Source organism: Neopelma chrysocephalum, unplaced genomic scaffold (assembly GCF_003984885.1).
Source record: "Neopelma chrysocephalum unplaced genomic scaffold, ASM398488v2 Primary Assembly neopelma1_61b, whole genome shotgun sequence".
Classification (NCBI taxonomy): Eukaryota; Metazoa; Chordata; class Aves; order Passeriformes; family Pipridae; genus Neopelma; species Neopelma chrysocephalum.
In genome coordinates, this window is record NW_020897717.1 from 8337757 (window position 1) to 8361396 (window position 23640).

The 23640-nt window shown below is 40.3% G+C and overlaps 1 protein-coding gene across 6 annotated transcripts in view; it reads left to right on the forward strand.

Annotated features, from left to right (window-relative positions):
- Nucleotides 1-23640, forward strand: part of TRERF1 (transcriptional regulating factor 1) — an 82926-nt gene that overhangs the window by 16675 nt on the left and 42611 nt on the right. The window contains exon 2 of one of the 6 annotated variants that reach the window (XM_027681897.1): nt 1053-1173. The exons of 4 other annotated variants lie outside the window; for them this stretch is intronic. The gene's annotated coding sequence lies outside the window, so the exon portion shown is untranslated. Of the gene's footprint in view, nt 1-1052; nt 1174-21295; nt 21375-23640 lie in introns of those variants that run through there. One more of the 6 variants, XM_027681898.1, reaches the window with a different exon arrangement.

Genomic DNA, 23640 nt, shown 5'->3' on the forward strand with positions numbered 1-23640 from the left:
ATAATCTTGGTTTAATCCTTGCCATGATGATTTCCTTGTAATGGCTGGCTTTTGGCATCCATCCTATTGATTATGTGATGAGGTAGAATTAAAAAAAATGAATAATAGCTCTTTTAGTATGCCTGAAGCCTAGTGATGAAATTATGAGACTTGGCAAGCTTGCAGCGATGTTGATAGGTGCCAGACCTCTCACCCAATATTTTCTTTTCCTTCCCCCATATTTCCCTATGCCTTTATCTTATTTCCTTCCAAGGAACTTGGAGCCCTTGTGAACTGCAAGTCAGGTTTCACGTGAGGTCTGCCTGATAGCTCAGATCATAAATATAAAATTGTTCTGTACGGCCTAATCTATTTTCAGAGGTATGTTTATGAGGTAAAAATTACTTTGATCGCTGAAACAGCATTGTGTCATTTTTGAAAGGAAATGACAAGGAAGTAACTCTTATCAGGCCTATTTTCACCCGCCGTTAGCTTAGACCCAACGAATTGCAGCTCCAAAATCTTGTGCCTTAACAGTTCCAAATTAGGTTGCCAATTAATATTGATTATCTGAGAAGCAGTAGGTTGATGTATATTCTATTATTAATAGCTGTTAATGCACTTTATAATACCAATCTGTTTTGCAGACATTTTCTGGTTGTTCTTTTTTAATGAGTCTTGGCAGTGAAAACCCTGTTTTTACACATGCAGAACCACAGTAACTTGTTGAAGTGTTTGCGTGCGGGGGGTTTTGTAGTTTTGTTTTTTTTTTCATTTTGGGTGTGTTTGTGTTCTTGTTTATTGTAACACTTAATTTTGATGAGACCAAATAGAGGCAAAGTCCAGTAATTGTTTTTGTCTAAACTGGTACATTGTGGTTTCTTCTTGTGTTAGTGTGTGTCAGTGCAAAACTCTTGCATCACTGCTAGATGAGTTTTAATAACTTCCTTTGACATTGCTTATGAGTATTTTTGTCTCCACAGAAGCCATCTTAGGAAATCTTACAAAATAAGAGAGACAATTTGAATAAAACAGTAAGAGGTAATTTGAGTTCCTTTTCTTGTGTTATTTAGCTGTTATGTCGCAATATGTGGAAAGTACCTGGAAAGCACAGGGAGAAGAATGGGAAATGCATAAGGATAAGCCTCTAACAGTGTGTGGGGGTAGACTATATACATAAATGTAGACATCAAGGTAAATGCTTTTTCCTCTTTTTTACTTCCAGAAAATTTGAATATTTGCACAATCTGATGTTACAAGTTGTAAATGCTTAGCACTTCTAAAAGAATAAATTACTTCAATGCCTGAATGTGTAGATAACTGTCAGCTTCAAAGGATCAAGTGAGTTGGAAGGAACGTCTGGAGAACTTGGTATAGGCAGGTATCAGGAAGAATATAGAAAGCAGGGGAATATATTCAATTAATATAACAGAGTCCTAGATGTAAGTTTATGTATAAATGAAGACTAATTATGTTACAAAAAGCGAATTTCTGTGGTTCTGCTTTTAGCGTAAAAGTGGAATATTCACTTCCCTCTCCTCATCTCTGTCATACTGTGTTTCCCAATCTGCTTGTTGTAAGAATTGTTCTGCTTCTGTAAAAATTGAGATGGAAAATTAACCTATTTAATACTTTTCAAACTACCCTTAGAAAAAAGGCTACCTTTGGCTTTCGAACACCCTTGTTGTGAGGTGGCTGGTTCTGTAGGATGTAACTCACTCTGAACTCTTGACTAAGCAATTAAGAAAAACTGAAATCAGTACTGTAAAATGCACCTTAAATCTATAAGGCTGAGATTGAAAGAGCCATTGTTCTTGAGAAGTGAACTGATCTGAAGTTTCCCTTGAGTATGTAAAGCACAAAGATAAGGTGTAGTTTAGGTTCGCAGTCTCTGGGTTGCCTGTCTCCTGTCTTGCACTGCACCCAGTGAGGCAATGCAGGGTAATAAACCTGGCCAGAATTACTTGCTTAGACTTCTCCTTAGGGTTATTTTTCTGTCCCAAGTGTTCTGGGCTTCAGCAGTTACACAAGCACAAGGAGATTGTCAGGGCAGACCCTGGGGGTTGCAACTGCCCCTGTGGGCTGAGTGCCCACCGGAGCAGGTCTGTGGGGTGATGTGAGCATCACTACTGCTGCTCGTCACTGAGCCCACTAGCACGCTCCCTTCATCCTTCTCTGATGTTGGTGGTGTGACTGGAGCTCCTAGACACGGTGTGGAGAGCAGGTGACCCTCTCCCTTGTGAGCACATGGTATCAGCTCTTTGGCTGTGGACTGGCTGCCAATTTCAGTGCTTGAAAATAGTGCTGGCAGCCAAGAAACTTCCAACTGCAGCTCTGCTAATGACTGGTGTTGTGGTTTTGGGCAACTCCCTTGGTTGTCTTTGAGTCAGCTCCCCTTTCAGTAAAAAGGGGATGATACTGTTGAGATGATTAATTATTGTGCTTCAGATGTCAAGGTCCTGCCATGTATTGTTACCATTGTTATGGAGAACCTTCTCTGCTTTTATTAAGAAACCCTGGCTCCAAGAACAGGACAGATTGCAGGGACTTTTTTCTTTTGAGGGTTTTTTTTTCCCCCTCTGGTAATTTATGAAACAGATCACATTGACTTTCGGTACCAAAGTGCCAACCACCACTACCAATCTTTTGAATCTTGGCTCCTTCTCCTCCCCTTTTCCTTCCTCTCTGTATCTCCCCCTTGACTGTCCACCCTTCATATGAAACCTTTCCTAAATTAAAGACAGGATGCTGGATAAAGTTTAAAGGAAAATTTTAGTTGAGGCTGATGTTGAAATCCTAGCAATAAGGCTAAGGGTTTGCTAATGATGTAGCAAGATACAGAAATGTTCTGCTTTTTTCTCAGAAACCCATTCTGTGTGGAGGTTGTGCAGTTTCCAGGCTCAGACTTGGCTGCCAACTTGAGATGTGTCAGTAACTTGCTGGTTTTTAAAAAATAAAGTTAAAAAGCCTAAAAATAATATTGGGGGGAGCCCCATGAGTGAAAAATTGCAAAATTCACATATGAGATTAAATTTAACTTAAAATCCCCTAGATATTTAAATTAAAGGAAAATATTAGTTAGGGTACCCGGACAGAGCTCTGAAAACAGCAGAAACTTGTTTGCTGTTAAATCTCCCACAACTGCTCTCTCAGTTTATGAGTGACCTCCAGCTGCAGGTGGTAATTTCCTGCTCCAGGTGAAAGAGAGAGAAGATGTGTTTAAGGAGCAGAGAGCTCTCCCTAATCCACCCATTTGGGTGGTGGGGCTGTAAGGGGCAGGCAGCTGTTGGTGCTCCTACTGGGTGCCTCTCTGCAGCCCAAGGAGCAAAGCCGAAGGTGACTCTCATTTAGTCTCTGGTGGCCCTCTTGATGCTTAGCCAGTAGCCAGGGCTACTTGTGACTTGTGGACTCCATAAACCCCAAGTTTTAGAAAAATATTTTCTTTGAAATACATTCATAGGCTTCTGTCCCCAAAATGAGCCTCTGGTGTCTATTCCTTCTGTCTTTCTAGAGCAGATCGTGAACTCTCACTCGGTAATTTCTATAGTGAGTGCATAACTTTTGTTACTTTACAGAGATGTCTACTCCTGACTATAAATGATGGAAGGAGACATGTCCCCTTTTTGTTTATCCATGGAGGGATGTACTATATAGTGCATGGATGTAGTACAGTGCATAGTGTTTTTGTTGAATACAAGTTACTGTGAGTTGAAAAGTGGAGAGAAGAAGATATGGATATCATAAACTTTGATGCTCAGATCTGCCATTTCGATACTTGGAAATCACATTCCTTGTTTATCCACATAAAATTTTGAATCTCTAGCACCAATTAACATTAGATAGAGTAGCAGAATGGTAGGTTGCAGTCTATCCTGGAGTTCTGGGAAAAGCCTTGAATACCCAGAACTGAGGCCATGAAGCACTTTGAAGACAAATGAATTTTGATTTTGTTATTCTGATGGTGCGTAGGGAGGAGCCTGTGCTTCTGAAGAGTTGTGCTCCAAGAGCCATACTAGTTGGAGTTACCCAAATGCAGAGGTCTGTATTTCTGAATGGATAGCACTGCTGCAAAGTGAGGAAGATGTAAAAGCCAGAGGAACTGCACAAGATTTTAGTCAGCTGGATACGACTGAAATTGGATCTTGGGGAAATCGTATTTAGCAAGCTTGCTGTTGATGAGTTTCTGAGCATACCACACATCATATCAGTCAACTGTAATTATGTACAGTCAGGCAGAGGAGTTGAATTCCGAACTCCTCAAAACTTTTTCATCTGACCAGAAGCAGCTTTTGTGGTGCTAGTTTTGGCTAATGTATTCTTTATCTTCTGAGTAAATTTTGGTAGAGACATTTAGCCACTTTGTTGGTAAGTCACTGATAACCGTTATCCTCTTTGATAAGCCAAATATGCAGACCATTTAAACTCTCCATATAAGATGTATTCTCTGAATCTTTTCTGAAGGGAATAGACCAGAAATGCATGTTGCCCTTGTTGTTACTGTTTTTTAGATAATACTCTCCCTCCCTGCCTTGCCTTATACGAAATAACATTCTTATCCATCCAGAGGTTACGTTTCCTTCTTTAGCTGCAGATTTGTGCAGGAAATTTAGTGTCTAGATGGTGCCTGCTCTGACCTCCAGTCTTTTTTACAGGATTGTTGCCTTTCCAAATGCAGTTCCCCAAGGGTATCTCTTAGGGTTCTTCTTATTGATTTTTTGTTCCCAGTAGTTTGTAACTTTATATTACTGCTGTAGTAAAACTAGCTGCTGTTCAGAGAAACTATACCTAGCAAAATATACACTTTACTAGAAACTTACCTGATTGTTTTTTTGCTTACCATTGTTACCAGGTTTCATATTCTGTGCAGATGATGAGAATTGATTCCATATTTTCTTTCTGGTAATGGCAATGAACAGCATCCCATCAGGTCCCCCAAACACCAATGAAAAAATATGAGAAGAAATGGGGTACATGGTGTCGTTTACAAAAAACACAGAATTTTGTATCATTGAACTTCTTGTACTCTGCAGTTTGGGTTTGTGTGAACATAATTACAGCTTTGAATTCTTTCTTTTAAATATTGCATGTATGTGGGGGAGTAGTTGTTTTGTTTTTGCTAAGTAGCATTTTTCCAGACAATTGCATTCATACCACTTGTGTTCTTTTTTGAAGGTTAAATTTAATGTTGATAGGGTTTTTTTTGGTCTAGTTTTTATGAGATTAAGTACTAGACAGTTGCACGTTTACCATCAACTGATAGTCAAAAGGTGCAGTCTCACGAAGAGTTGGCTAAAACTAAATGAATAGCTCTCAATTTCCTGTGGGTGTGGGGTTTTGTGTGTGTGTGTGCACTGCTTACCAATAAGGAATACAGCAGCTCTCTTCTGAGATAGGTATGTTGCCAACTTTTATACTGTTGAAGTAATTTTGTTAAACAGGAGAAAGAAAAAAGTTCATAAATCATCAAAAGGAATTTGTCTGCAAAGTGTGCCAACAGGGTTGGGTCTGTTTTTCCTCCTCCATTTTATCAGGAGGAAAACTCGTTGCTTTTGTACTGTATTGGCCTTTTGCTTTCACATGGTGAACCTTAACAGTATACTGCTTTCATGATTTATTCTAACAGTTGCCTGTGAGTGTAGTGTTTGAACACACCTCTTGGAGATTAAAATGGTCAAGACTTTTACTTCCATAGGGATGTTGTACACAGCCTTATTTTAGGCATGTCACTCTGAAGTCACTCGAGTTATTTCCCTAGGGTGGTGTGGGAAGGCTGTGGGGATTTGGGCAATGGTATCCTCCCAACAAAGCCATCTTCCCCTGGTCAGGGAATACTCTCTTTGGTTTGTCTGTCACAGGCTCAGATGAATTTTACCTCTAATATATCCTAGTGGTGTCACTTTGATCCTGTGCATTGCTAGTTTGAAAACTTAAGTGTTATTTTAATGATGCTATGCTTTTTCTTTTACAAGGAAAAAGTGTACACTCTCTGGCCCTTATCCTAGTCTGTGCTATTAAAAACAGGCAAATGATTAGACCTGACTGTGTCCACTTAAACTTCCTCTGGATTTCTTGAGTAGACAACTTGAAAGAACAAATTATATCTTGTCCTTTTTCTCTCTAGTTTCTTCTGACTTGCAGCTTATAACACCATCTCCTTTTGTAGCCTTAAGAGAGGGAGATAGAATCATAAAACAGAATCATAGAATCAACCAGGTTGAAAAAGACCTCTGAGATCATCAAGTCCAGCCCTTGATCCAACACTACCATGGTTAGTAGACCATGGCACTGAGTGTCACATCCAGTCTCTTCTTAAAAACCTCCAGGGACAGTGAATCCACCACTTCCCTGGGCAGCCCATTCCAATGTCTGATTACTCTCTCCATAAAATATTTCTTCCTAATATCCAACCTAAACTTCCCCTGGCAGAGATGATGAAGTCTTCACTAGAAATATTCTCTGAAGCTGAACTAGTTACACCATCAATCCCACTAACAAAACTCAGCTGAAGTAGCACTGTTATGACACCATGCTAGGAAGATATCCAACAAGCTTTTACTGATTGAAAAACATGGAAAATGTGCTTGGGGTGTACCTGTGCAGCTTGCTGTGTAACTTTTTCCTTTTATGATATTTTGGATGGACCATGCTGCCTTGAAAACTTAGCATTTCTACCAAGAGAGGTTGCTGTAGAGCCCTTGAGGGGTGCCTATATTATCTCTCTCGCAATTGCTAAATGTGTGCTTCCTGTGTCACCAACTCAGAGACCAGCTGTTGTTCCTCAGTTCTGATTTGAGAGTCAGAGCCAGATGAGGGTGTGTTCTTGCTTCTTCAGTTTCTAGACATGGTGCAAGGGAAAGAAAGCAATGTCATGACATGCTCTGAATACCCTGATGAAGAGTGGAGTCTTGAGATGATTTGTGGCTCTGACAAAAGGAGGTGCAAACTACTGTTTAATCTAGGCTTTAGCGGGTACTTAAGGGTCATCTGTAGAATGATCTGAAGTTCTGACATTGGTTTCTGGTGGGATGTGTTATTGCATGAGGTTTGAGTGAAAGTAGCAATGGCCACTGTTCAGTAAAACCGTAGCTGACAGTGGTTTAGACAAGGTATTCTCTTACAGTATTAAAGTACTTTTATTAAAGCAAGAAAGATGGCTGTGTGTCCAGATGTCACCTTGAAGGATCCCAGTACAAGAATCAGAGCAAGTAATGCTGTTTAGACTCTGGTGAGTCACATATACTTAGGAGATCGTGTGCTGTCTGTCATGCAAGACAAGTTCATGTTTGCTTAGGCTACCTTCTTATCATACATGGGTTTGGCTTTCACTACTGATTAAATTTTAAATTATTTCCCTATGTTTTCAGATGTTGATATAATATTAAAGTGTCAGTCCATTTTTGGTTGCTTGTCCTCTTCCATATATGTGTATATTTATTTCTTATTAAAGAAATACACTTTTATGTAATTGTATAATACTATCTGAAGAATAGTTGAAGGGGAGGGACTGGTCTTCTATGTTCTTTTTCTCCTGTTTAAAACAGAGACTGATGTGATATTTACTAGCAGTCTCTTGCTGATCCAGGGGCATTATTTTTAAAGAACAGGACCTGAGAGTATTTTCCTTTGGAAGGGGTTGACATCACCTTTTCATGTTCAGCCGGTGTAGATGGGACATATGAAACACAACCATACAGGTTGCTGTTGATGAGAATGTGCTTTGTATAAGTAGTTTCCTTAGAAGGTGATGAACTTGTTCCTTAATCATTTAATTACTTAATTTCGGGAAATCAGGCAGGACATGAGGATTTCTGGTGGTTAGCCCAACAGCAAGTCACTTTAGCCTGAGTGTGCCTCAGAGTTTGGACCTGTGTGAGACAATTTATAATATGTGCCTCAGAGGTACTGTGAAGTACCGAATTAATGCTTTCAGTGGAAGATCACAGGATGCTTTGAATAAAGCTTTATAAAAGTGCACCGTGTTCTTATACACAAACTATTTGGTATTAATAGTATCTCTTAAATGACAAGAAAAATGAAATGTGCCAGATTTGTGAAGCTGGAGAAACGTTTGCTCATTATTTTGAAAGAACTGGAAAGTGCAGATGGAGAAGGGAGGATTGAAATCTAGGTTTGGAGGAAAAAATCCCATGGCTTGTCATCATGGATGTATTTTTTAAATCCTTCATTTTGTTACCTTGTGTCTGTAAATTGGCTTTGTAGGTGGCTGAGCGTGTTTCTGAGCAGGGTGAGAGGGAAGAGAGAGTTCACCAATGCAGAGCAATGCAGAGCAGAGGAAGCTACTGCGCAAACTCTCTATTTGGAGATGTGACAAACCAGGAACTGTTGTAGTCCTTTTATTAAATAGGAAATACATGCAACCACAAAAGACAAGTGCCTCGCTGGAACATGTATTAGAAATCTGAAGTTGCAAAGGACAGTCTTTCAACCTACTTTACTGTTTGGATAATACTTCAAAAGCTGAAAAAAAAGACCAGTGTGCAGTGTGCCTGCGGAATAACAATTAACGGCATTTTAACCTGCTTGTCCACAGTAGGATTGTTCTTTCATAAAATCATAGAATGGTTTGAGTTGGAAGGAACCTTAAAGATCATCTTGTTCCAACACCCCTGCCATGGATAGGGACATCTCCCACTAGACCAGGTTGATCAAAGCCCCATCCAACCTGGCCTTGAACACTGCCAGGGTTGGGGCATCCACAGCTTCGCTGGGCAACCTATTCCAGTGGCTCACCACCCTCACAGTAAAGAATTTCTTCCTAAAGTAAGGAATTTCTTCCTAAAGGATAGTGATGCCTTTATCTGTGCTGCTGTAACTGAGATGCAGGTGCTCTTCATAGTGTGTGGGGATCTTTGCCATCCTGTCCAAGCTTCGGAGTGTCTCTGTCTGTCCTTCCTAGCCTCCAGTTCTCCTCTGCCACAGTCTCTAATGTGGCCTTATGAAAATTGTTTGGTTTGCTTGAAGCCAGCTCACAGAGAATGAGGAAGATTCACTCATCTCGGGTGGCTGGAGCTTCTTGCTGTACTTTAGTTATTTTAATTGGTAACAGTGAGGTGTGAACTTTCTGTGAGAGGTGAGAAGTGAAAGTCCTGCCTCTCCATTGCTTGGGATACTAGCATGCTCAGAAATGAGGAAATAGCTACCCTTTAACTTTGTGATGGAGGCCAAAACACTAAAAAAAAACCCAGTCTCGTTTATTCAGAGAAGTGAGCTTGATTATTTGGGAACAGCTACATGATGATCAGGGTGTTTTTCCGATGGGCAAGTTGGCCATCCTTCATTAGGTCTGGCTGATTAAACATTTAATTTTTAAATGACCTGTGGTAGGTACTCCGCTAGGTATCCTAGGGAATGCTTTATGGCTAGTAATTCTGGTAATTAATTCTGCTTTTGAGCTAGGGTTCAACAAATGGCTGCACAGGTTTTATTTAGACAATGCTAACCTGAGGAGATGTGTTGAAACTTCTTTGACCTTTGTTAAAAAGTTAAAGCTCTATTAAACTTTAGCCTAGGAAAAGAACACCTTTAGGTCTACGTTATGGTGTTCCTGTTTGTAAATAAATCCATGTGGGCAAAAAGCACCGAGCACTTGGTATCTAGACTCTTGCTTTTAAAGGGAATCTTCTCATACAGGCTGTAACCTCTTGTGTGACATCTTCATGTGTGCTACTTTTCCAGCACGCCCTTGCAATGCTTGTGCCATTTGTTTGAAAGATAAAGTTTCTTACTCTAAAAAAGCAAAACTAGTACAACTAAATTGGTACTTTTGCCTGTAAATATTACTGTTATTTAATAATGATAGGAATTCTCCTTTTTGAGCTGAAAGCAGAAGCAACACTATGTTCTGACAAGTTGTTCTGACTCAACTTCAACCATAACTTTTTAATAGTCGCTAAATGCCTTATTGTATTTAAAAAACAAAACAAATATTTTTGTTTTGTAAGAACAAATATCTGATATGACAGCATAAAACAAAAGTTTATTATGCGTATACAGTTGAAATAAGTTAACTTATTTAAACTGTATTGTAGACACAGTGCTTCTGCATTTGAAAAAGTTTCATGACTCCATATAACCATATCAACATATTTCCATAGTTAATTTCCAGCCTACAATTGTATTATCCCTTGTCTAATGGAACATCATAATATTAAGTAAACTAATAACGCTAATGTTAATGTTGCTGATGCTTTATTAGATACTACATAAAGAAAAAAAAAGGCAAACACTGAAAAAACAACAACACAACAAATCCTACACTCACTTAGCCAGGATATGTTTTAATTCGTGAAGGTTTTCTGTGGGGGGAAAGTGAAGGGCAGATCTAAAATTATTGTATCCAGTGCCCAAAATGGACCAGTATGCAACTGCATGCTGAACTGTTGCTTATGAGGACATCAAATATGCACCAAGTGCTCTTCAACACTTTTCTGCAGAGAGGGTCACATTTTATGCTGGGACTCCTGTCACGTTTATGTATGTCACATATATGCAGCAAATAGAGTATTAATGTAGTGAGCATAAATGGGTGATGAGGCAATGTGATTATTCGGAAAGGAAAGGGAGAAGTAACTAAAAGCCTTTAATTGGTAGAACTGAGATAGTTCTTTTCAAGATCACTGGTAATTATACTGAACAAAGCTATTGCTTTCTAAATTTGAAAATGCCACCAAAAATCAGGGTATGGTAAAGACATCCTTTGTCACGTGGGTTTAATTTCCTTTTGGTGTGGGCTTATTTGATTAGTATGAATGTTAGCACAGGCCAGTCCAACTCTATGCAGGGAAGGACTCTCTACATTCTGGAGAGCAGTTTACGTTGGAAGGGAGCTGGGGTGATGGTAAAAAGATAACAAAATACAGAGGCCTTGCAGCACTACTAAAATAATGGATATGGTCTTGGAATGCAAAAGCCCAGCATGTCCTCTAGGAGTGTATAGTGTTTTACCAGTGTATGATGGCACAGGATTATTACTGGAATAGAGTCCAATTCTTATGTGCCTGGAGAAAACTGAGAGATTGATTACAGTTGGAAAACCTGTTTTGCTGTTCAATTTTTAATTTTTTTTTTTTAATAAAAAGCTTTGCATACTTACTTCAAGTGAAGTGGCTGAGTTGTATTTTGCAAATATCTATAGAGGAGAGAAAGTACAAAGCTCTTCCTTTTAGTAGGAGGAGATATAATGAGACTGAATACCTGAAAGTTGAAATCAGATGAATCTGGGCTGCTTGTAACGCACAAATTATTAAACAGAATAAATTGCTCGCTAAAACAACTCCCTTTGGATGTGATGGATTCTTGATCACTTGCTTATGAATCAGGACTGCATGTTTTTATTACTGCTGTATATGTGTATATAGCAAGCAACGTATCTGCTCGTGGGTCTGTGGCACACCTTGAATGGAAGGTCACACAGGTGATCTCAATGGTCTGTTCTGCTTTCCAGGTCTGTGGGAGGCAGGTAGAGATCACCCGACCCTGTGAAATGTTGTATCAGCCAAGTCTGGTGTTTGTGCTCATATTTATTCTCAATACCATCTCTAGGAGGTCAGTGAGGTTTTCTGGTTTGTTGTTTCTTTTCTCTCTTTGGCAAATCTGGGTTTTGTTTCATGACTCAGAAGGGAGAAAATAGAATTTAAGTCCTGCCTACCCATCCATGTGGAGAGTGGCTTCTGTAGCTAAAGCAGGGGGTGTCCTGAGGGGCTTTGGGTTTTTTTATTCGATAGTTGGATGTGGGTTTTTTTGTTTTGTCCTTTTTTTTTGAGGAAGATGAAAGGAGTCAGATAAATCAGATTTTGCATCCGTGAAGATATCTTCCTGAAGAAAAGAACGGTACAAGTAAAATAGAGAGGAAAATGAATATATGATCATGGGTTTTATTCAATTTTTGCTTGATGTTTTGGGAAATAGGTGAATTTGCACAGGTCATAGAAAATGAAAAACTAACTCACTAGGGACCCTCCACTGTTAGTTCAGTTTTCCAGATTCATTCCGTATCAGTAATAACTGGACTTATTTTCTTTTCCTGGTGACTGTTTAACCCATATAAAATGAAGTTTGTCTTAATCCAATTTCAAATAGAGACATGTTTCCATCACCGTGTCAAACTTCTGGCACACTTTTTGCAGTGTGTTACCCTGTGTTCTGCAGAAAGATGGAGATCACACTAGTTGAGTTTCTTGCCTGCCTCTGGGTTTGCCTTTTTGAGTTGGAGCGGAGGTCACAAGGTAGATCTGTGCAACACTGCTGCACCTGGGCAGTGGGCCCAACTTGGCAATTCTATATTATTTACGTGAGTCAAAATAAAATTCATATATGCAATTTAGTGTCTTAAAAAAAAAACCCAGAATTGCACTTCTTGTCCCTACAGTAGCAATGCTTATGTAGAAATCTTTGTGTGGACACTGTTGGTCAGAAAGCCTTTTGTGGGGAATGAAGTTTTGTGTTTTAATGAAAATCCAGTGTTCTCGTTGCATTTACGATTTTACGGCAGAGCTCTGTTTCACTGAGTATGAGAAGCTCCGTGAGAATGGCAGAGAAAATGCCACTGCCTTCACTTCTGACACATATTACATGTGAATAATTTATGGTACTTCATTGCAAATGGAGTGTTCTGTAGTATATTTGTAAATAATGAATTCTTTATGACAGGACATCTGTATCTGTGGATCCTGTCTCACAGAACTGATTTTCTAAATACACTTCATGATAAGATGTCTATCCCTTTTCCCAGGCTGCCCTGTAATAAAGTACTTTTGTATTTCTGATGTATCTGTTATCCATTTTGACTCTGACTCGTAAATGATATGTAGAATTTTATGTTGTTTGTGAGTTGATATGTTAAGTTCATTTTATAATTAGGTATACGTAAGCATTCTGATTTTTGTACTGTATAAAATCAGTTTAATGGAAGACTTACATGCCACTTAAGTTTGCTTCTTCTAACTTTCCTGAAGAGAACATATTTTGTAAGACAGTACTTAACTTTTTTTTTTAATTCATAAGAAGTAGTTTCTGGTTATGCCAGTAATTTGTGGGGTGCAGTGTGCTAAGTGCACTGTGCAGTTCACAGTGATGATGCAAGAAATGGGGAATGAATGCCTTTTTGGCCCAGAATGTGACTTTGGGACTAACATCTTCCCTTGCTTGTCTGTGCAGTTTGATGATATTCACTTGAAGGCTTACTTTGTCTAGGTCACTCCTGCAGTTCGTTCCCTAACAGGACTCTAGCAAAACTTCTCCAGCTGTTTAGACTAGTCACTGGCAATGCTAGCTATATATAAACTGTGTATCCTTTAGCAAAATGGTTAAGCATTCAGCCTAGTTACTTCTTGCCACAGGTTTGTGGAAGAGGCTGTTTTACCCCCTCCTGCCTGAAATCTTCCACGTGAGCATGGGGGAGAATTTTGGTGGTGCAGGAGAAGCAGACAACTTGGGGGACTTCAGATCTGTGGCCCACCAATGGGTGGCTGAAGGGGTTGATGTTGCCTGTGTTGAGCTCCTGACTTGTGCAGCTGTCTGATGAACCAAGCCACTAAAAAGATCCAAGGTGGAAAAACAATCTTCCACAAGGAAAGGACTAGTTTGTCACCAAACCCATTTCAGTAACTTATTTTTCCATGTGGTCCACAGCGGGATTCACCTATCTCGGTGAGGGGGCAGCTGACTGAGCTCAAGGCTGGGAGCTCTGCAGGTAGATTGGCAGCAGATCCCTGGACCAGGTGGGAGGATGGCTGTGTGAGTTACTGGACAGCAAGATATGGAAGCATGTTTGGAGGGATGTGGATGAAACGCTACCATTACCATCTTACCCACATTTGCTAAGGCAATGGGATATGTTGGTTACAGTGCCACATGGATGAGAAATGTGCCAAGAGGGAAAAATGCTTTAGTTTAGGTATGCTAAAAAAAACCCCACTGTATTTTCGATTTTTAAAAAGGATGGGGAGTCATCTGTGAAATTATCTCGTGCATACCCTCCCTCATCAGTGCATGGTGCCCAGGCAGCAGTGTGTGAGCCTGGTCCCCTGCTATCCTCTCCTCTTCCCCGCATCACTTGTCTTCCCTTTTTCCTCCCTGCCCCATAATTACTCTTAGGAACCTAGTACCAGTGACCAATTTCAAAGCTAATGTACTAGTAATCCTTTTGAATTCCCTCAGAAAGGGAGAGAAGTTAATGCTGGGTGCCCGCTTGCCCCTGTGCGGCTGCCGCAGTTGCTTAGCAGCCAGCAGAGGCACTGGGGAGAAGCAGCTCTCCCCTCCCTGAATCATCTGTGGAGAGAAATGAGAAGACAGTTATTACTGGTCAGCTTCATTAGCATCTTGTTTTCCCTCCGTCTCTCCTGCACACGTATACACACCCTTACCTGCCTCTGCTCAGCACTTTCTCACAAGCTGTGAAATGGCGTCTCCCGCATTCAAGCAACCCTCACTGCTCACAGGCTCAGAGAAATAAGGCAGTAACCATCCCAGGCAACTGTGAGGCCTTAGTCCGCAGCATCACGAGTGTGCTGTGTAGATGTTTTACTGTCTCTTGAAAGAGTGGGGTTGTTAGGTGCTTCAGCTGACAAAGTTGTGGTTTTGCACATAGACCTCTTACTTAAGTTTTCCATTTTTAGTTGTAGGGTGCTCGTTGCTTTTCACCACTTTTCCTTGCAGGCTCTGACAGAGTAGCTCTGCTCAGTCTTCCTGCAATATCTTGAAGACATCTTCAGCTTTTGGCCAAAAGCTGCGGACTGTTCTGTTACCACAAGTGGTAGTAAAGGATGCCAGCCTCTAGCTTGATTGCACTGGTGCAGGGCGGTTGAGATCTTGGATGGAGGGTGGGCTGTCACCAGGGAGGCTGAGGGGTGTTGGATTACTCTGAGGCTGCCCCAGGGAGCAAAAACACCCTGAAAACACAGCAGATGGTCAAGAATGATGGTGTCTGTTCAGCTACCAGAGTAGCTTTGTTACACATGAGGGCTGAAGACAAAGGTCTTTGAAAAAGGATGGGTACCAAGATGTCATTTATAGAAGTTCAGCTTTGTTTCAGAGGGGTTTCTGTAAACCTGACCTGAGAAGAAGGAATTAAGAGTCCCTCTAACCCCTGGTATATCCAGTTAACCAGATCACTACATATCTAGCTGTGGTTGTACATGACACTGTAATACACTGTTTTGGAGCAGAAGCTGTCTCAAAGTGATATAGCTGCAAAATGTCCAGTCCAGTGGGATCATTCCTTGTTTATTTGTTCTTTAAGAACACTCCTTCTGATGGGCACCTCTGATTTCAGTAGAAGTGAATGATGTGAACAGAGAGTCTGCTGGCTGTAGTAGTCGCACATCACCCAGTTCGATGTGTCATTATACTTTTCATTTTAATGCAGATTCCTAGATAGCCACAAATTTAGAGTTGGAGGAACGAGCACATGATTGATATGAAGAAATATAGTGGGAAGTGCTTGGATTTTCTTATTATAAGGCTAATTGTGTTAATTTGCTTGAGACACAATTATCTCAATGGGATTGATTTGTTTAATTAACTCGGGATGCCTGCAGGTGAAATAGTGAGTATAAATAGAAGGACAGTGGGGAATGCATCACTAATGTTTGTATTGCAGAAGGATTGACTCATATGTAAATGAAGTGCTGCAAGCCTGCCAGGCTAACCTAGTTCTGTGGTGGTTTCTAGATATATAAAAAAATGTCTCATGCTGTCATGCATAACACAGGGCTCGTGCACTCAGGAATAAGTTAGGGAACAATGTACGCCGTAGTACTAAGGACAAATATACCTTTCTCCTACTGTAAGTACTTTGCATATGAACACTTCTTTGAGCACTGCAAAAGGATAGTGTCCAAAGGATACAGTTTGTGTGAGACCACTGTGGTGGCACTGCCCTGATGCAACACAGCATGTCAGTCCTCTGATGAGAAATCACTGCAGTTTCTTGTTCTAAACATTCCAAAGGCCACTTCTAAACAGAGAGCATGAGTAACCTGTATCTGCATTCCTGGGCTGAAGCCCTGTAGCATTACATGTTCTCGTTCCCAGCTCCCTCTGCTTTACTGTGTGGACATACCACGCTGCAGAGGATTAGGTGTCTTAATAGACCAGTTCTGCAACCTGTGTTTATGTCCTTTGCCTGCTGTTTGCAAGTGCCGTATCCGATACTATAACGTGTCCTTTGTCTTAAGGTGGATGGTTACGTTCAAGGCCCAGAGAGGAAATTCTGAGCCTCTTCTGTCAGTTTGGTCCTGTGCCATACAAAATCTTATATCATACATATATAGAGGACAGGTGGATATTTCTGATCTTTCCCCTACCTAAAGTAAATGACTTATTTTTAAGTAAAATGAAACAAGTCTTTCTCTGAATCTTTCAGAGATCTTCCTCATAGCTTGTGGCAAAATACTGTGCAAATTGAGTGCTGATTATAAACAAAATAAAACCAGATCAGCAGAGCAGTGCCACAGAACCAAACCAACTAAACAAACACACATTTCCTTTTAGCAGCTCTAAGTGTATTGCTGTTTCAAAAATGCCCTTGCTTCTGCACGATGAGAGTGTATAGGAGCCCTGTCATCTTTTCCACAATTCTTTTTTTTTTTATATCCTTGATGGTTTATCCATCCCGCATTAGTGTGGGTGCTTCAAGCTTCTCCATCTCTTTCTGTACAGAAATCCGTCTTTGTCCTGAATTATTCTTGTCCCCATTTTCTGAGGCTTTTACTACATCTGCTATCTCAAGAAGAGATCAGACGATAAGAGCCAAACACAGCAGTCCGATGGAGAACACGCTTCTGATTTATGCTGTGGCTGTTGTAGGTCTTATCCTTTAGATAATCATGTGAATGCTTTCGTCTTGAAAACGGAAAAAAAGAATATTTCTAAGTTCTATCTTTGCATATCTAGCAGTATGTTTCATTTATTTGCTGAACACTTGATTCAAATATTGAGTTACTCCAGAACTGTTAAACCCAGCAATCAGTTTTGAGTGCTTCGCATTTTTCATTTAAATGCACTTTGCTTTTTATTGATCTGCAGTGGATTTAATTTGCCCCTTGGCCTGGCCTTGTGTGGTTCATCTGGAATTCTTTCCAGTCTTCTCTGGCTTTGACAAACTGTAAATGGTTTTGTCATCTGTGGGATTTTAGCTGTTCAGGTTTTTAATGGGAAGGGGAGAGGAGGTGTTGCCTTCCTATGTTTCAGTTCATTCAAGTATATATGAAACACTGCTATCCCAGCATAGAGATGAGGGCATTCCTCCCTTTTTTTTCCTCATTGAAAGCTGTTCGTTTTGTTCTCATGTGTTTTTGGTGTCTCTGCTGCTTTCTAATCTGCATGGATGCTCTCTCTAATAAACTTCAATTTTCTTAGTAGCATAAAAGGATTTTGTCAAATATTGTTTGCAAGTGCAATTCCCAGCCTCTTTTAATCCATACTGGTGTTAACAAGCCAAAAGTACTCATAAACAGTAAAGAGAAAAATATGGAAGTGTGTATCTGTTGGAGAAACCAGGCTTGGAAAAATGTATCTTGTCAGAAATATTTGGATTATGCTTACCAAATATATAACTCTTCCACCTTCAGGAAGGACACTGTTGCTCCAGCCTTTGCTTGCCTTCCATTTTGTTACATCCTAAACCTTCGTGTAGGCTCAATTCGTTTTGAATGGAGAGGACTCTTTCTGTCCTGCTGTCACTAGAAATAGTTTGAAATTGTCCTGCATGACTGTTTGTCTACCTGAAAGAAAACTGTGGTTTGGGTTTATTGGGTAAGGGAGGGGGGTGGGTGTGTTTGGTTTTTGTAGCAGGTCCCTCAGCTTTTCCTCCCCTGCTTTGTGCTGAAAAGATTCCCTTTCCATACATGTCACTTGAAGCCAGGACATCCATGTATGTTTTAGATGTCTTATGAAAATATTGGAACCCTCAAGAAACCGTCACACTTCTTCCATCTTGCCACCAGCCCACTGAGTGACGTTAACTCTGCTGTCAGTGTAAAGACCTTGATCCTTCTGGTGTTTAACACAGATGCTGTTTTGCCCTGACTCACAAATGTGTGTTCTGTCCTGCCTGTAAAGTGGGGTTTACCAAGCTTTTGACTAGAACTAAGTTTACCCAGTAATGCCAGTTTGTCTTTTTCAAGTAAATACTACAAAGACAAGCGGTAGGGAGCCTTTGTAACTTGCATCACTGATCTCCCAGTGTCTGTGGTTGTGTGGAGGTGTTTGATTGCCTTTTGCTTGTTCTGTTTGGGTTAGGGTAAAATGGCAATATCTGAGGAGGATTTGAGGTCTGTTGAAGGAAACATTATAAAGAAACATTCTTAAAGTTTCTTTGAAGCTCAGGAGTTAAGGAATAATAACTCTTCTCCCCAGGACACAATTTCTGACCCAGTTATGTAGATTTCAATTAGAGGGCTTCATTGACATAAACAAGTTTTGGTTCTGCCTTAAAACCACTGCAGGAAAAGGTCTTTATATAAGTTTTGGTTTATGTTTGGTTTTTTAATCTGTTACACTATTGAAGTATTAAATAACTTCATACTGCAGGAGCTTATTCTTTCCAGTCCATGGCTTTCCTTGAGGAAAAAGTGAATACGCCTTCTCAGAGGCACTTTGAAAATGATGCTACACAGACATGCAGGGATACACACACACGTGTGTGCACCCAACCTTGAAAGCCTGGGGTGGTAAGGGGATAAGATTGTGAAGGAGGCATAGTAAGCTGCTCTGATGGGAAACTAAGACTGTGAATTTCATTTCAGAAATCATGAAGTGTCATGCTTTTACTATGTACTTATGTGTTCAAAGGCATACTGAGAGATATTAAAAAATATTTCTCCAGTGCATGTTATTTCTAAATTGCAAATTACTTGCATGTAAAAGATGCAGTGTGCTTTCTACAAAATTACAAGAGATTGTCTTCCAAATTCTGCAGAATAGTTAACTAAAGCAGCTCTAGGCATTTTGTTCCTGTCTATAACTTGAATCAGGAAAACACATTGCTGTGATTGGTGCATTTAATGGCCTCTCACGTTTCGTAAAGGTAGGTTCAGAAATTTGTACCATAGATAATGGTAGATCACTGTAGGCCAGGTAAAGAAAATTGATTGCAAAAGACACATCAGGCACTTCAGAGGAAGTTAAAGTGGAAATCATTATTTCTCTCAAAGTGGACCCTTACAGGAATACAAACTGAGTAATGCAGCTGGATGGAGAGGGAAGGTTGCATCTACTGCAGGAACTGCTTGGGACAAGGTAGTACTGATATGACAAACAGCAAAGGGGCCTGGACATGGACTAAGGAGTATGTTGATTCATATTCTGGGTTTATTTTTAAAAAATCCTCAAGGATGGTGCTGTGAAACTGTGAACCATCAGGAATGTGAATGAAAAACTAGAAAAGACATCAGGTAGGAAAAAAAGTCAGAGAACAAGGATGGTTTGGAAACGGTTTGAGGTTTTTGATATAACAAAGGCTATATGTTGCTGCTCTTGAAGTATGCCGTGCAAAGCCCCAACTGTCCCTTTACTGCAGGAAGGTGTTTTTTTTTCTGTGGTATTTTAGAAAGCCACATCTTCAAGTAAAATTGAATTTGACTTGTTTTTTTCTTGATAATTGTTGACACTGAATTACCTGCTTATTGGATATATACTTGTCATGCAGGCCATCTGAGATGCCACCAAGGGTTGGTATTCCTGAAGGACATTTTCCATGTGGTTTTAAAAATAATACATTCTGAAATGAAAAATGCCTTTCCCCATATTATTTCATAAGATTTAAAAATTTTTCCCCTGTTGCCCTCACTGGAGTGGAGAAAATAGGTTGACTGAAAAGCTGACTACCAAATTAAATTTGTGCATGTTTTAAATAACTTTTCACATTGAATCTCTAGAGATTTTTTTCCCTGTATCTGCAGAAATGTCATCTGAAATTTTTCTTAGTCCAAGGTTTTACCAGGGCAGAATCTCAAATATGAATACATTCATTTCCTTTGCCCTCTTTTTTCCACTTCTACACCAAGTTGTGCCTCTTTTCCCTTCCCTTGCGTGTCCTTTCCTAGTGTTTGCTCACCCAGATGAGTTTAGGCTTGGGATACACAAGCATACCTGCTTCCATGAGGCAGCTGTTACACTCCACATACACTCCACATACACTCCACATACACTCCACATACACTCCACTTATGTGTATGGATTTCTGTTTGCCATAAACCAACTTGTTTATACATCCCATGCAAAACATGGCTGGTTTGTCAGGACTGGAGAAACTTTTTAGCACTACATAATATTCTGTGTGAGGAGAAGTGGTTAGAGTTAGGAATAACTAGTTCATAAAGTAGGACAGAGCTGTTTTTACAGGAAAACTTGCTCTATTTTGCATCTGTCTCTTTTGAGTGGCAAGTTGGGAAAAAATCATGATTTTTGCTTTTAATTCTGTGAATTCCTGTAATGTTTAGAAAAAATGTGAATAGAATTTACAAGATTATTGAAGATTATGCAATGGTCCCATATCTGTGAGTAGTTCAGGGAAAAAAAGTCACTGCTACTTGTACTGTCACTTAAATATGATATGAGAGAGACACTTCCCTCCCCTGCTTCCTGCCTCCTTTTATGTTCTTTGCAATGTGAATATACTAACATCTATTTGAAAGTTATTTTTGTCACCTAGGCCTTCTCTTTCACATCTACCTCAGAAGCAATGCGTGCATCCTGGCAGCATGTGTTTGTTTAATCTGAGGAAGAGCAAAACTTGTTCAGATGACCGCAAAAGCAGAAACAATTGTTTGCCTGAAGATGATGGTGTGCATTTGTTTACCTCACCTTTAGTTTTGTAATCACTTTTTCCCAGGTCCAAAAGATAATTTCCTGGGCGATAATAGCTAATAGATGCAAATACTGTGTGAATTATACTTGCACCTACTTGCATCACTCACCTTGTGCCACAACAAAGGAAGAGAAAGAAAACAGACAGTGGTCCTTGTTCTGCAGTGTGTTGAGGGCCCTTGACTTGTCCTGAGGCAAACGAAAAAAATGGATAGATACAATAGAGTAGAAATTATTTTTTTCCCCTCTCAGCTCTTCACCACTTCTGGTTCTGCATAGATGTGATGGAACTGTTGTTTTCGAGTGTTAAATAATATACATACTTATATAAGAACAAGTTCTATCCCTTTTTTTGTGGGAGTGGTACTGCGTGCTAGGATTTTTTTTTCAAATTCACGACAGCAGCGTTAAGGGCTGCTGAGATCCTCATAATATTTCTTCCTTACAGTGCTGTCCAGTGGGAAAGGTTGGCTGTTTGGTGGCTTGTATGTGGCGCACCTCGGGCATTTGCTACGTGCCATTCAGCTTTTGCACCACAGTGGTCTAATGGCACACGCAGCACTTTGGTACGTCTCATGGTCGTTTTGATTTAGGTGGTTCTTGTGGTTTGGTGTGGGTGGGCAGCTGTACGTGTTTGGGGGTGGTTTCAGCTGGGTGGGGGAGGTTTGGTGTGTTTTAGTGTTAAACGCAATTCCAGAGGTGGCTCTCTTGTGGTTCTCTAGCATAACAATGGGAAAGTATTGGATCTTTGATGTTTGCCTTGCAGAAAGTTTTCCCTCCTCTGTGTTCTGTACCATTTGCACCTGCCTCGTCACAGCCTGTTTTCCTGCAACCTTGTCTTCGTTAATAACGCTCTGTAGCCCATCTACAAACCAAATGACATCTGGTCCCTAATAAGCTGCTGCTGGTTAGCTGTAAAAAAGGTTTAACTGAACTTACTGCTGTTGCGGTTTATGTAAAAAGACAGAAGTATCAATAACGGGATGTTCTAAGTTGTCCTAAGTTTAAACTTCTGACTGGATCAGGTAATTTCCTTAGGCGCCTGACTTGTCCTTGCAGTCAGTAGAGATAAAGGGTCTTTTCTTTAGGGCAGCTCAGCAGGAACTGAATTTCAGTGCTCTGATCACATTCTCTTCTAGAAACTTTTTATTTTCTTCCCCCCCCCCCCCTTTTTTATATAGCCTATATAGGAAACCTGTAGACATGAGCCAACCACGTTGGTCGTGGTATCAGCTGCACAATTGTGCCCACAGTTACCAGGTTGGACATTTTGGAGGGTGATAATGAAGCCATTGGCCAGAAATCCTGTTTAAATAGTTTGCCCAGTGCAGAGTGCTTTTTACAGACTTGAAGGAATGCTTACATCTTAATGAAATATATATCTGCATTTCTTGCTCTTCTGAATGCAGTAGGCCTTTATGAATGATAGATACAAGATCAGCTCCAGAATCTTCTCACTGTTAGGAGCACAATACAAATAAAAACTACCCAGATGGGCTGCAGTAACACGCATCACTTAGTCTTTTCAGTGAAGTGCTCGCTAGCGTATGAGCATCTGTATATAGGCAGGTCCCTCCTGAGCCGCTAACAGCTGTTGATAGGCATTTTCTGTGATATTAGGAGCTGCTTCACAGCATTCTGCCGAATGGAAGCCCAAAATGTAAGTGTTTCTTTCCTAAGTGAACTGACAAGCCAGAGAGGGGAATAGCATTGAGAGAGCATGCAAGTGTTTGATGCAACCTCGTGAATTTGAAAAGATGGAAAATTCTGTAACTAGCACAATCTGGAAAAGTGCTGTTAAACCAGACAAAATTTATTTTGTTTCCATTTTAAAAGTGAAATGAAAAGTAGCTGTAGGAGGTTTTCCCTGTGATGTTACATTTTTTAATAAAAGCATAACAACTTAGGCAAGGTTGGTGGAAGCTTGGTCCGTGTGAGGCCATCCTCCTAGGGAAACTGTTGGAGAAATAGTGTGGTCTGAGCCTGTGTGAGCCCTTTGACTGAACAAGCAGGTCTGCTGTTCATTACTGGAGTTGGTTGTTTATGGCTGTAAACTGGGCAGAGGAGGATGCAGGTGGTGTAACTCCAGCCTGGGCTGTTGTGAGGAGTGAGTAGTGCCATCTGCAAGGGTCTGCGCCTCAGCCCTGACACCGAACTGAATATGGTGGCAAAGTTGAGGGGTTTGCTGCATGAACATGCAAGGTCAGTCCTTGGTGAACCTCCCCTGGTTTCAGGGAGACATCTCAGACATTTTGGGGGGACTTAAATTGCATGTTTCCTGCTTGTGTGCACAAAATGCGTATGTGGGAGAAACCACTTGGTTTCTCCATACCTCCTTTCACCTCCTGTGCTGCTGTATCTGCAAGTAGTGGAAAAGAGCCCCTGAGCAGACCCCAGTGTTGCCTCTTACAGCTTCTCTTCACTCTGATCAAAATGACTAAATGCGGACTTTCTGAGCAGAAAAGTCAGATATCTATGTCTAGTGGTCACTTCTTGGTTTTGAGGGTGGAGAGAATGGATTTAACTTCATATTTTGATGGAACGTAGATTTAAATTATTATTAAAATGAGATCTTAGGAGAAGTGTTTATATATTTATGGGAAAAAAGAGCTATTTTAGATAGTTCTTTGAGGTAAATGTACTTGTCAAAGAATTTGTTTTTTGAGTCCTGTGGTCTTTCTGAATGCATTTGATATGGTCATTATGCATTTGTACCTTTTGTTTCCTGTCTCATTATATAAGTTAGCAAACCACTCTGGGGTTGCCTTTACTTTTATTTGCATTAGAAACTACACCATGAAAAATGTTCTCATTGGGTTGCCTGCTGGGCCA